The sequence below is a fragment of the Astyanax mexicanus genome, chromosome 6 (assembly GCF_023375975.1).
Source record: "Astyanax mexicanus isolate ESR-SI-001 chromosome 6, AstMex3_surface, whole genome shotgun sequence".
Lineage (NCBI taxonomy): Eukaryota > Metazoa > Chordata > Actinopteri > Characiformes > Acestrorhamphidae > Astyanax > Astyanax mexicanus.
In genome coordinates this window covers 31627619-31641824 of record NC_064413.1, presented here as the reverse complement: position 1 = coordinate 31641824, position 14206 = coordinate 31627619, and positions in this window count along the sequence as shown.

Genomic DNA, 14206 nt, shown 5'->3' with positions numbered 1-14206 from the left:
TAGTTTACCTTACATTACTGCAGCACCGCATTCTCACATACAAGTATAGTTTACCTTACATTACTGCAGCACTGCATTCTCACATACAAGTATAGTTTACCTTACATTACTGCAGCACTGCATTCTCACATACAAGTATAGTTTACCTTACATTACTGCAGCACTGCATTCTCACATACATGTATAGTTTACCTTACATTACTGCAGCACTGCATTCTATCACACAAGTATAGTTTACCTTACACTACTGCAGCAATGCATTCTCATATACATGTATAGTTTACCTTACATTATTGCAGCACTGCATTCTCACACACATGTATAGTTTACCTTACATTACTGCAGCACTGCATTCTATCACACAAGTATAGTTTACCTTACACTACTGCAGCAATGCATTCTCATATACATGTATAGTTTACCTTACATTATTGCAGCACTGCATTCTCACACACATGTATAGTTTACCTTACATTACTGCAGCACTGCATTCTCACACACATGTATAGTTTACCTTACATTACTGCAGCACTGCATTCTCACACACATGTATAGTTTACCTTACATTACTGCAGCACTGCATTCTCACATACAAGTATAGTTTACCTTACATTACTGCAGCACTGCATTCTCATATACAAGTATAGTTTACCTTACATTACTGCAGCACTGCATTCTCAAATACATGTATAGTTTACCTTACATTATTGCAGCACTGCATTCTCACACACATGTATAGTTTACCTTACATTACTGCAGCACTGCATTCTCACACACATGTATAGTTTACCTTACATTACTGCAGCACTGCATTCTCAAATACAAGTATAGTTTACCTAACATTACTGCAACACTGCATTCTCACATACAAGTATAGTTTACCTTACATTACTGCAGCACTGCATTCTCATATACAAGTATAGTTTACCTAACATTACTGCAGCACTGCATTATCATATACAAGTATAGTTTACCTTACATTAATGCAGCACTGCATTGTCACATACAAGTATAGTGTACCTTACATTACTGCATAACTGCATTCTCACACACAAGTATAGTTTACCTTACATTACTGCAGCACTGCATTCTCACACACAAGTATAGTTTAGCTTACATTACTGCAGCACTGCATTCTCACATACAAGTATAGTTTACCCTACATTACTGCAGCACTGCATTCTCACACACAAGTATAGTTTACCCTACATTACTGCAGCACTGCATTCTCACACACAAGTATAGTTTAGCTTACATTACTGCAGCACTGCATTCTCACACACAAGTATAGTTTAGCTTACATTACTGCAGCACTGCATTCTCACATACAAGTATAGTTTACCCTACATTACTGCAGCACTGCATTCTCACACACAAGTATAGTTTACCCTACATTACTGCAGCACTGCATTCTCACACACAAGTATAGTTTACCTTACATTACTGCAGCACTGCATTCTCACATACAAGTATAGTTTACCTTACATTACTGCAGCACTGCATTCTCATATACAAGTATAGTTTACCTAACATTACTGCAGCACTGCATTATCATATACAAGTATAGTTTACCTTACATTAATGCAGCACTGCATTCTCACATACAAGTATAGTGTACCTTACATTACTGCATCACTGCATTCTCACACACAAGTATAGTTTACCTTACATTACTGCAGCACTGCATTCTCACACACAAGTATAGTTTACCTTACATTACTGCAGCACTGCATTCTCACATACAAGTATAGTTTACCTTACATTACTGCAGCACCGCATTCTCACATACAAGTATAGTTTACCTTACATTACTGCAGCACTGCATTCTCACATACAAGTATAGTTTACCTTACATTACTGCAGCACTGCATTCTCACACACAATTATAGTTTAGCTTACATTACTGCAGCACTGCATTCTCACATACAAGTATAGTTTACCTTACATTACTGCAGCACTGCATTCTCACACACAAGTATAGTTTAGCTTACATTACTGCAGCACTGCATTCTCACACACAAGTATAGTTTACCTTACATTACTGCAGTACTGCATTCTCACACACAAGTATAGTTTAGCTTACATTACTGCAGCACTGCATTCTCACATACAAGTATAGTTTACCTTACATTACTGCAGCACTGCATTCTCATATACAAGTATAGTTTACCTAACATTACTGCAGCACTGCATTCTCACATACAAGTATAGTTTACCTTACATTACTGCATCACTGCATTCTCACACACAAGTATAGTTTACCTTACATTACTGCAGCACTGCATTCTCACACACAAGTATAGTTTACCTTACATTACTGCAGCACTGCATTCTCACATACAAGTATAGTTTACCTTACATTACTGCAGCACTGCATTCTCATATACAAGTATAGTTTACCTAACATTACTGCAGCACTGCATTATCATATACAAGTATAGTTTACCTTACATTAATGCAGCACTGCATTGTCACATACAAGTATAGTGTACCTTACATTACTGCATCACTGCATTCTCACACACAAGTATAGTTTACCTTACATTACTGCAGCACTGCATTCTCACACACAAGTATAGTTTAGCTTACATTACTGCAGCACTGCATTCTCACATACAAGTATAGTTTACCTTACATTACTGCAGCACTGCATTCTCACACACAATTATAGTTTACCCTACATTACTGCAGCACTGCATTCTCACACACAAGTATAGTTTACCCTACATTACTGCAGCACTGCATTCTCACACACAATTATAGTTTACCTTACATTACTGCATCACTGCATTCTCACACACATGTATAGTTTACCTTACATTACTGCAGCACTGCATTCTCACACACAAGTATAGTTTACCTTACATTACTGCAGCACTGCATTCTTACACACAAGTATAGTTTACCTTACATTACTGCAGCACTGCATTCTCACACACAAGTATAGTTTACCTTACATTACTGCAGCACTGCATTCTCACACACAAGTATAGTTTACCTTACATTACTGCATTTTCATACACATGTATAGCAGTTTTTCTTACAGTATAGTAGTCTGTCTTACAGTATTGCATTCTCACAAACATGCATAGTAGTTTATACTACAGTATAGTAGTTAATCTTACAATACTGCATTCTCACATGCATGTATAGTAGTTTATGTTACAGTTCTGCATTCTCACATACATGTATAGTGGTTTATACTACAGTTTAGTAGTTAATCTTACAATACTGCATTCTCACATGCATGTATAGTAGTTTATGTTACAGTTCTGCATTCTCACATACATGTGTAGTAGTTCATCTTACAAAACTGCATTCTCACAAACATGTATAGCAGTTTATATCACAGTATAGTAGTTTATATTACAGTATAGTAGTTAATCTTACAATACTGCATTCTCACATACATGTATAGTAGTTTATACTACTGTAATATTTGGCAAACATGTGTTGATCTTTGGCATTTGGCCTTCAGTATCATGCTTTTGACTGAAACACACCAGTGCTGATCTTTAGATAATCAGCAGAACACTCGCTTTCATGTATTACTAAATAAAAAGATCATCCTGAAGATCATCCTGTTTCTTTACAATTCAATACAATTTAATTCAATACAAAGGAAAAAATCAAGATATAAGGTTTCGTTCTACATACATGATCATCTGTTAAATAAAGATATTTAATAGATTTCCCAGTGCCACAAGTCTAGACAGAATAGCTTTAGGGTCTTTAGAGTAATTATTGTAGTCTTTGTAAAAATTAAGTTATCATTCAGTTAATCAAGTGTAACTGTTATCTGACTTTAAATTAAATCAATGTGTGTTTGTGGAATGGTGACTGAATAATCTACTGCACTGTGTATCATGCATAGCTGCAGTGGTAGTGCAGTCATTTACATTAAATAATAAAATAAAATAAAATAGTACAGTATGTTATTGTGTCACCTTTATTAAAAAGATGTAAAGGTGTGACAACACATTGATTTAATAATGTTTCTCTCCAACCATTTAGTCAATAGTAGATTCTGCTTAATTGGTCTTATTTAAGGGTTTACTTTAGTTCAAATAAAGCACTGTGTTCAGACTGTGTTCAGCACTGTAACTGTGTTACATAAAGCCAGCTCATTAATTTATTTACATTATTTGGCAACCCTGGCCCCCTTTTAATCTTCCATTTAGATGAATGCATCTACAGAACTGGTCAAGCTTTTAGAATAAAATCATGTTAGAATTTAGGACCAACATGTGGGAATACATGCTCTGTCAGACAGCAGGGACACACCACAAGCTGTCTTGCATACATCAATTACATGAAGCACAAGGTTATAAACCACAGTTATCATGTATTTAACAAATAAAAGATTTTAATAGTCCTGAAAAAGATTTGTACACTAGCAGGAGTTTTTTGGATGCTTTCTGTTTGAAATATCCAAACATTTCTTTGAGTTCTGGAGAGAAGTATTAAAGAGCTTTTTAAGTTATTTGAATGCGTTATAGATACTTTACTTTACTTTATTGTCCCCCCAGGGGAATTTTTTCAACCATGTACCATGTATAAAAAGCTTACTCAAAAAAATTAAGCTTGTAACTGAACAAATATTCATTTAAGCATCCAAAGTATCTTTCTATAATGACAAGTTTCTACTTAAAATGACAATCTTTTCTAAAGAAACCCAAAAAAGCACACAGCATGCATACACCCCCGCCTTTTACACACACAGCGGTGCACAAAACCAACTTTTACATTAACAATGAAGAAAATAGAAAAATAATATAACATTGATTTTCCTGTAAATGACGTGGTCAGTTTCCTCTAGGCAGGATAGGCGCAGAAGCACTGCACTAAAAAAATAGCAGTCCGCCAAAGTTGGAGAGCACCTAGGAATGCCAGTGACACACTGTTTGGTTTAAACGTACATGCCTTTTGCATCTTTCGATTCGATCAAGGCATACTTTTCCCGTCGTTACGATAGCAAAGACACACTGACGCCCTAAATTAAGCTGTGCAGTGCCTGCATGGTTTATGGTTGATGGTATACTGCCTGCACTCATAAGTATTTCGTATAGCAATGGTTGCAAGAAAATAGGAAATGTTCAAGGAAATATAGAATAGATCCAAGAATGTAATGTTCGGGGGGTTTATTTACAATGTGTGAGATTTGAGAAGTGAACAGTGGTATTTTTCTATGTATGAAGAAAAGCTGAAAGAGGAAAATGCTCTCTCTCTCTCTCTGTGTTTCTCATTCTCTCTTTCTCTCTGTAACTGCTCCTGGGTTGTTGTGTTTGTCTGCTTTTGCATGATTAATATTCTGGTCCACACCATCCTGCTGCGCCCCTGCACACAGCCCCCAACCCCACACAGCCCCCAACTCGGACACCCCAACCCCCAAACTCAGCCACGGAACGAGCAGCAGTGGTGATGAAGATGGTGGTGGTGATGTTGATAGTTACGGATAAGATCAAGAGGATGATGACTGTGATGATGGTGGAAGGGATTAATAATTGTAATGGTGAATGGTGCAATGCTTACAACTGGTGATTATTACTATTGTTACTAGCGATGAAGGACTGCAACAGTAAAGATGAAGAGGATGATGACTGTAATGATAGTGGCCAGATTAAAGATGAGGATGATGATGATAATAATGATGAAAAATCAACTGAAATATACTGATGTGGACGATATTGTTGGTGACGATGGTGAACACACCATTCTGAAGATGATCATCGTGATGATGGCACACAATTGTAATGATGGCAATGTTGATGATGACGCTAGAGATGAAGAAGGCCCGACGACTAAGGGGGGGGGGGCGACATTAAGGCATAGGTCCTGAACAGCCCCCCCCCCCCCCTTCTCTCCCATTTTCGGCAGTGACTGCGGGGTCCAGCGTAGCACCATTATGTGTGACGAGCACAGAGGGTGCTAATCTTACTGTGGGAAGGAGCAGGCTGCTGAATGATTGCTGTTGCATGCTGCTGATCCAGAAGAAAAGAAGAGGAAAAGAGAGAGAGAGAGGAGGTAGATGAGATGAGGATGATGGAGAAGAAGAAGGAGGAGAGGAGGAACAGAACGAGGGAGAAGCGAAAAAAAGACAGAAAGGAAGAGAAAGAAAGAGAAAAAGAAAGAGAGAGAGAGAGGGTAAGAGAGAGAGAGAGAGAGAGAGAGAGAAGCGCCCTTAGCAGCGATTATGAAATGGTCTGTCACAGATTAGAACCGCAGGGAAGCACAAGGGAGATGAGGCGCAGCCTCCCACAGACATACAGGCTAGCGAGGACGCTTCTGCCCAGATTACCTGCGGTTATACGCTACCAGCTGCTTGCACACATGCGTGCGTGCATGCACACACACACACAGACACACACACACACACACACATATATACACACAAACGCAGACGCAGATGGGAGGGCAAGAGAAAATGAGAGGAAGGAAGACAGTGAGAAGGATTGGGGAAGGAAGGGGAGGGGGGGGGGGGGGTTGAGTGCAGGGGGAGTGAATACAAACCTAAACCAAATAGGCTTGCAATTTACAGAGGCCAGAGAAAGAGAGAAAGAGAGAGAGAGGAAAAAAGAGAGAGAGAGAGATGAGAAAGTGAAAGAGAACAGCGCCCGAGGAGAAAGTGAGAAATAAAAGAAAGATGGGGCTAGAAAAGCTGCCTGCCAAAACAGCAGTGACTAAAAAAGGCCTCTGTGGCTATTGTCTGGATCGCAGAGGGCTGTGCAGATAAACCCACATCATTTATCAGCTTTGTGTCTTCTTTTTTTTCTCTCCTTTTCTCCGTTTTTTTCCTCGAGAACATTCCCATTTATATTTCCATTTTGTTAAAAAAGAGAAGAAGGATTGGTGTCTGTTAAAGAACGAGGGGTAATTATAATAGGATTTCTCAACCCCTCCTCCTCTATGTTTTTTTTTTTTACACTCGATAGTACACTCCAAGCTCACAACAATGTGAAGGTAAAAAAAAAAGAGAGAGAGAGAGAGAGAGTAGAAGAAGAAGAAGAATTCTCAACTCCTCATCAACTGATTGACACTTACTGATTTCGGAGCTTTCCCCATAAGACGGCATGCTGTCAGGTTAGGCTCTGCTACAGTCTCACACAGAGGCAGGAGAAGAAAAAAATAAAAAAAGAAGAGTCTCCCTCCTTTTCACAGGAATAACATCTTCCGCTGACTGACAGGTAAAGCCTGGTTACGGACAGCTGGTGCAATTAGTTGAAAGGGGAATTGAAAAGTGATGTTCTAAAATATATCACTCTCAGTCCGAGAGAGGTGGGGTGGGGTTACAGTGGTGTTGAAGCGTCGGGAGAAAGTCTCAGGTCAGATCTGATCAGGTCAGTATAACAGTGTTGTACATGACTGCCTGTGCTCACTGTCTGCATATACAGTATACTGGAGAGTCTGTATCACTTTCGGGACTTTAAGTTTAATTACAGATTGTTCATTAAGATCCACTCACTCATCACTCGTGTGTTATGTGTTCAGAAATAACTGGCCTTCCATAGGTGTGTGCTGTCTTAGTCACTAATATGTGTTCATATATATAAAGCCTTTATAATTCTTTATAATTAAAATTTTTGGGAAGCTAATTGCAATTTCACTATTAACCACAACCAGGTCTGAATACTGGCAGACCTGTAGAATCAAGAAATTGACATCTGTCAGTTTAAAAAAGGTTACAAAGTCATTTCTAAGGCTTTGACGCTCCAGCAGACCACAGTGAGAGCTATTATTCACAAATGGAGAAAACATGAAACACTGATGAACCTTCCCAGTAGTGGCCAGCCAACAGAAATGATTCTAAAAGGGCATGAACAACTCATCCATGAGGTCACAAAAGAACCCAGAACAATATAAAAAAAAACTGCAGGTCTCACTTGCCCCAAATAAGGTCACTGTTAATGATTCACTTACGAGATTGGGACTGGTCACAATGGCCCATCCCACATTTGCCAAAAAAAAAAAAAACATCTTGATGATCCCCAGGACTGACGAGACGAAAGTTACACCTGGCGTAAAACTAACACATAATTTCAGAAAAAGAACTTCATACTAAATGTAAAACATGATGGTGGTAGTGTAATGGTTTGGGGCTGCTTTGCTGCTTCAGGGCCTGGACAATTTGCTGTAATAGATGTAATAGCTGTTTACCAGACAATCTTGAAGGAGAATGTCCGGCCATCTGTTTTTGACCTCAAGCTCAGGTGTACTTGGGTTCTGCAGCAGGACAATGATCCAAAGCACACAGACAGGCCCACCTCTGAATGGTTAAAAAAAAGAAAATAGAAAATGGTTTTGGAGTGGCCTAGACTGATTGAAATATTGTGGTATGATCTTAAACAGGCTGTTTATGTTGAAAATCCTCCAATGTGGCTGAATTAAAACAGTTTTGTGAATAAAAGTGGTGAAAGAGATGTGAAAGACTTATTGTCAGTTATCGGTAAAGCTTGATTGCAGTTGTTGCCATCAAGCTGGCACAAGCAAGTTATTGGATTTAGGGGGCAAACACATTCACACAGGGCTAGATTGGTTTGGATAGTTATTTTTTGGTTTAATAAATACAATGCTTGTTTAAAAAGAGCTTTTTATATTTATTCAGATTATCTTTGTCTGATATTTAAGTTTGAAAATCACAAAAAATATCAATATGACAAAAAAGCAAAAAAAAGAAATCTGTAGGGAGCAAATACTTTTTCATGACACTGTATATATGATACTGCTCCATCTCCATAAGATTCAGTGAGTTTGAGGATTATTTTATATTTTTTCTCTATTAAAAATAACTAGGGTGCAAAGACTGTGTTACCTTTCTGTGTTCTTGCAGCTGAAACAGATACATTAGCAATATATGATGGGAATCACATGGAGTACTACAGCTTCTACTTAGCAACACCTGAGCAACCACCTGACACACCTTAAGACCAGCTGGGACATCATAACAACTGCCTAGCAACCATTAAGCAACTCATGCACAACTACCACTATCTGAAAGTTAAGAAATAATTATTTTTCCTTCAGAAAATAAACTTTTATAAATGTTACTGTTTCTGTAATATAGTTGATATTTCAACAGTAATTTGAAAACGTTATTTCTTTACAAATACATTATACTATACACTAGCCTATTTTAACTGGTATGTGTTGTGCCACTACAAATAAAAAATGCTTCCATAACAAATTATGGAACATATTTGTTAATCATTGACATAAAAATAAGTGTTTTGAATATTTGGTATTGTCAAAATAATACACTTCAAATTCACTTTATATTAATTTGAACCATTTGTTCACAAGAACTAAAGTTGATTGGTTTTTTATTAGCTGATAATTTATGTATTATTATGAATTTTAATCAGTTATCAGTCATAATGGACTAGTCATTTTTGTTCTTACCAGGAACACTTAAAATGAACTTAAAATTACAACAGTGGGTACAAGAAGAAAAAAAAGGATTATTACACATCCCAGATACGAAAAAGTTTTTTTTTTTTTTTTTTTTCCAAGATTCACTCCATCACTGTAGGCATCAGCAAACAGTGTATTATATAGTCATTTACACTTAGTCCAGTTGTTTGGTCCTCCTAAAGACAAAAGTTGTAGTCCTGAACTCCAGAGCTCGGGAGAACGCTAGTCTCAGTTCAGGACGAGTCTTATCCGGTACACGGCTCTGTTGTCGTGAGTTCTGTGAGCCTCTGTAGCAGTTCAAGGACACGCAGAAAGAACAAGCGTGCGAACTGAGGGATTTCAACCTGCTGACCTTCCTGCGCTCAGTCCATGACCATACTGATGTGCTCGGAGATAAAGCGCTGGAAGTCGTGAATTATTACGACATCACTCTCGACATGTCTGTGACAGCCTACGCTAGGCGGAGATAATTGCCCTTGCACTTGCCGACTAATGAACATAATTACACGTTATTTCCCATTCACCCCGTGATTAATTGTTACAACGTTTCTTTGTTGGGTTCCCGACAAATTGCCACTTCGTAATGACACTATTGCCTCTCTGCTGAGCACACAATCAAAAACTGTGCTGGCACTCCAGCAGACAGCCCGGGGTCCTCCAGAACTAAGTTAAAATGAAAATATGGCCTAAACAGAGAAGTATATTTTTCAAAAGTATACTTAACATGGAAAGGTACATACTTATTCAAATTAAAATATTTACTTAAATACATACTAAATGTACTATTTTGATACAACTTATGAAAACTTAAGTATTTGTCAGTTGTAATTAAGCTATATTTAAATACAACATAAAAATATTAAATTGTGTTTTTGAGTGCTTTTTTTCGTACAATTCGTATACTTATAATTATATTTTTAACTTACAGATACAGATAATTATGTAATTACATGTTATTACTATGGGTACTTTTGTAACAGCAGCCAAATGACACAGTCAGTCCTGTCACTGTCTTTCTGCCTGCCACTGACTCTAGCTCTCTCGAAAAGGACTCCATTTCCCAAGATGCACCTGCGTTCAACCCTCTGGACATGCTTACATGATTACTCACGCTTGGACTCATTCAGTATAAAAAGCCACTGCTTTCATTCCATCCTTGCCTGGTATTGAACCTATTTCTACAGTTCTTCTACCTCACGTTTTCTTGGTTGTTTGATCTTTTGTTTCTGACCCTTTTTGCTTCCTCGACTAATTTTTTGCCTAGCTCTTTGGTACGTTATGTACGTGTTTATGTTGCAATTTTGTTATTGGCCCTGCTTGCCCCTGACTATTCTTATAAGCCAGACCCCTTATTTAATAAATTGTATGTTTGGTATCTACACTTGTCTGTCCACACAGAGACAGAGACAGCAAAGTAAAAGTAAAAATAGTAAAAATACTCCTAATCACCAAAAATGTAGTCAACTAGCACTTCCCAGCTTTTCCAAATAGTCTGTGATGTCAGATACAAACAAAGCTGTCAGATAAAGTTCGATGCATGAGCTCTGCCTCTGTCCCCAAAGGTTACTGGCAAAGGCACAAAGTTTGGGGTTGTTTTGCCATGAAGACCTAATTGAGAGGCTGTCACCCAGTTAAGCAAGGCCTGTCTTAAGAGCATTTGCTTAATAAGCCGTGCGCTAATGCAATAAGGTGCTTATTTCCAATCAGCCATAACAAAGACTAATTCATGCAAGGGGACGAGAGGTAATCCGACCTGACAAAGGAAAAGTAACGTTAGCTACGAGAGCTAAAAGTGCGACGCCGCCTTGAGACCGTCGACTGGAGACTTGGCCAGTGGCCATTTTGTAGGGAAAGTGGGTAAAACAAGGCTGCGTGAGAAGGCCGGGTTTGAGGAAGATGAAGGGCTGGTTGAGATGAAGGCTCACGCTGAGAGCTGTGTCCCTCTTTCCAGCCCTGTTCTTGTTCCGGTGGGTGATTAATTCACTTGAGTGGCAAATCGTTCATACTGACAAATCGCGCGGTGACACCGCAACATAAAACTGGGCACCCTGACACCTAACCTGTGAGGAGAACCAGAGCCTTGGGAGGGAGAGATGGAGCGAGGGAGCGGGCTTTGACCCAGCAGGAGACAGTGGTACTCTCTCAGCACACATACACATCCATGGGAGAGATGTATTCCTGCTCAGTTCATTTATCCAGGAAGGGAAGGAGACGTGCGAGTGTGTGCGTGTCTGTGTGTGCATGTGTGTGTGTGTGTGTGTGTGTGTGTGTGTGATGTGATCCATCTCTGGGCTGTTTGGGGGAACGCAACGTCCCTGATCACAGACCCTATCAATCTCACTCAGAGACTGACATCAGTGCCACTGTCACAGACATCACTTCACGCACTACACTGTGCTGTACCTGCACTGTATGATACACAAACAAAAGATTAAAGGAGCACTCCAGTGTATTTTCCACTGCATCTGCTGCATTTCCTCAGCATACTGTCGATTAACACCAATGATAAGTTTGGCATACTTCCCCTGTACCTAAAAAGCTGAAAAGCATCTGTCCAGTGATTTAAATTGTTAGTGTGTTTTGAGTCAACAAGTGCTGTGCTCATTTCTCAGCACAGACAATGTGTCGTTCATAGCAAACCACCTCCTGCTACAGATCTGCCTGATAGAGATTAGGCTGCAAAATTAGGTCTCACTTAAATGTTCAGCAAATAATCACATCCACATTAAATGCTGGAGGTACCATAAGCGTCCGAGACCCAGATAATTGATTGTTGTGCCGTTTTAATTTCTCCAAGCTAACTTCTCCAAGTTATTTAGGATTATAGGGACTATAGGTTAGATTATAGGGACTTAGAGGTACAAAAAAATAAACTTTGTCTTTAAAAAAGAAGTTTTTTTAATCCCCACGTGCTCCTTAGCACATGGCCCTGCAGTGTTTTCATTGTGCCTCTGCCTTAGTCTTTTGTGTTCCCATGTGTGACATTTGTAGTCCCTCCCCCTCGTTACCTGTCCCCACGTGTTTTCTGTTTCCTGTTCCATTTTAGTGTATATATAGAACCTTTGTTTCAGCGTGTGGTTGATGGTTCTTGTACGTCTTTACGTCTGTCTCGGTTGTTTATTTCTTGTTTGATTCTCAGCTCATTTCATGGGTAGTTAATGTTCATCCTGTTTATTTATTTATCTTGTTTTTTGTGTTGTTTCCTGTTTAGTTTTTTAAAAGATTGCTTGCCTTCACGTCCACCCCATTCGGGGAGAGTATTTTTTTTTTTACTTTTAAAACTGATCATTGTTGTTTGGAATCAGAAGGACCCAATTAATCCCAAAATAATTTTAGCTTTCTACAGTAAGTAAATAAACTAGTCTCAAACATAAAATCCGATAAGATTTTTAACTGGCCCATGTTTCTGTCTGGACTGTCTGTAGAAACATTTGACTGGGATTCCCACCATCCTGTTTTTCAATTAATTAAGTGTAACATTGTTATGTGACCACTAGATGGTACAGGCAGTTTTTCCATAGGAGGCCACATGGCCAACTTTTAAAAAAATTAAGCATCATGGTGCAGAGAAGCAGAAATGTAACGTCCACATATGAGGATGCAGGCTCCCCTGCTGATTTATTCAGGTTTTAGTTGTCTGATATTAATGTAAGTATGGCAAAAATGCAAAAACAAAAGAAATCTGGGCAAAGGGGCAAAAAAATAAAATAAAATCACGCCACTGTATGAGACATATAGAGACAATGAACCATCCAATTAAAGTTTTACAATCAAAGCACGTACTAATGGATCACATATCTATGAAAATATATCTGCTTTTACCAAATAAAATCACTGAATATGATTAAATCTGGACATATATCAGTAGCTTTAACAGTAATCAGTAAAAAATCAGATGATGAACTGAGATGTAATATATTAAATAGGAAATCCAAAACCACTCTATAATAATATAATATAATAAACATAATTACAGCAAATAATCTCCCGCTCCTTTTTCACTTTTTGGACTAACATTTTGACAATATTTTTATTAAAATTGCCTTTTTTAGATGATTAACATGTTTTTTTCTGTTTGTTTATGTTCATGTGTCCTCCCTAAAGACATAATACATACAATTTCAGCCATGTTTCACAGTATCTACTTTTTTGATAATAATTTGATATATAGCTGATAAGCAGTTTATTGTATGATTAGCACTGAACAAAAAATATATATATAAAAAAATACTGAACATTTAGCATTAAAAAAAATAATTTTGCTATAAACAGAAGCATGAGTGATTTCCAGTTCAGTGACTGTATCCACGTATAAGTCTACATTATTATGAGGGACGTATGCTGACTGTACCTGCAATATATTTCAGCAAACACCACAACAGCCACTGATCCCACACCCTATATCCTATCTATAACGTATTTAAATCCCACCCAGCACAAACATCCATGCGTACTTCAGCAGAAAATGAGCTTACAATGCTTACTGACATACACTTACACACAGACTGGATTTACAGGCTCCGAGCATGAACATACATGGAGTACACTGAGTAAGCCTGTGGAGACATGACCATAATCCACAGCTCCTACCATAACGCTCTTCATTCATCTACAGCCTACAGCCAGATCTGAGCCGAAATTGTTATCAGTATGTGATTAAATATCAAAGGATAAAGGATAGAGAAGATCCCCCACTGGGTTACTGGCTGTACTGTCCTGAATAAAGAGAGCATATGGAAGCATGCGTTTTTTACTGTCTAACTGTGTGCGTATTATAGGTATTCAGGACTATGTGTGA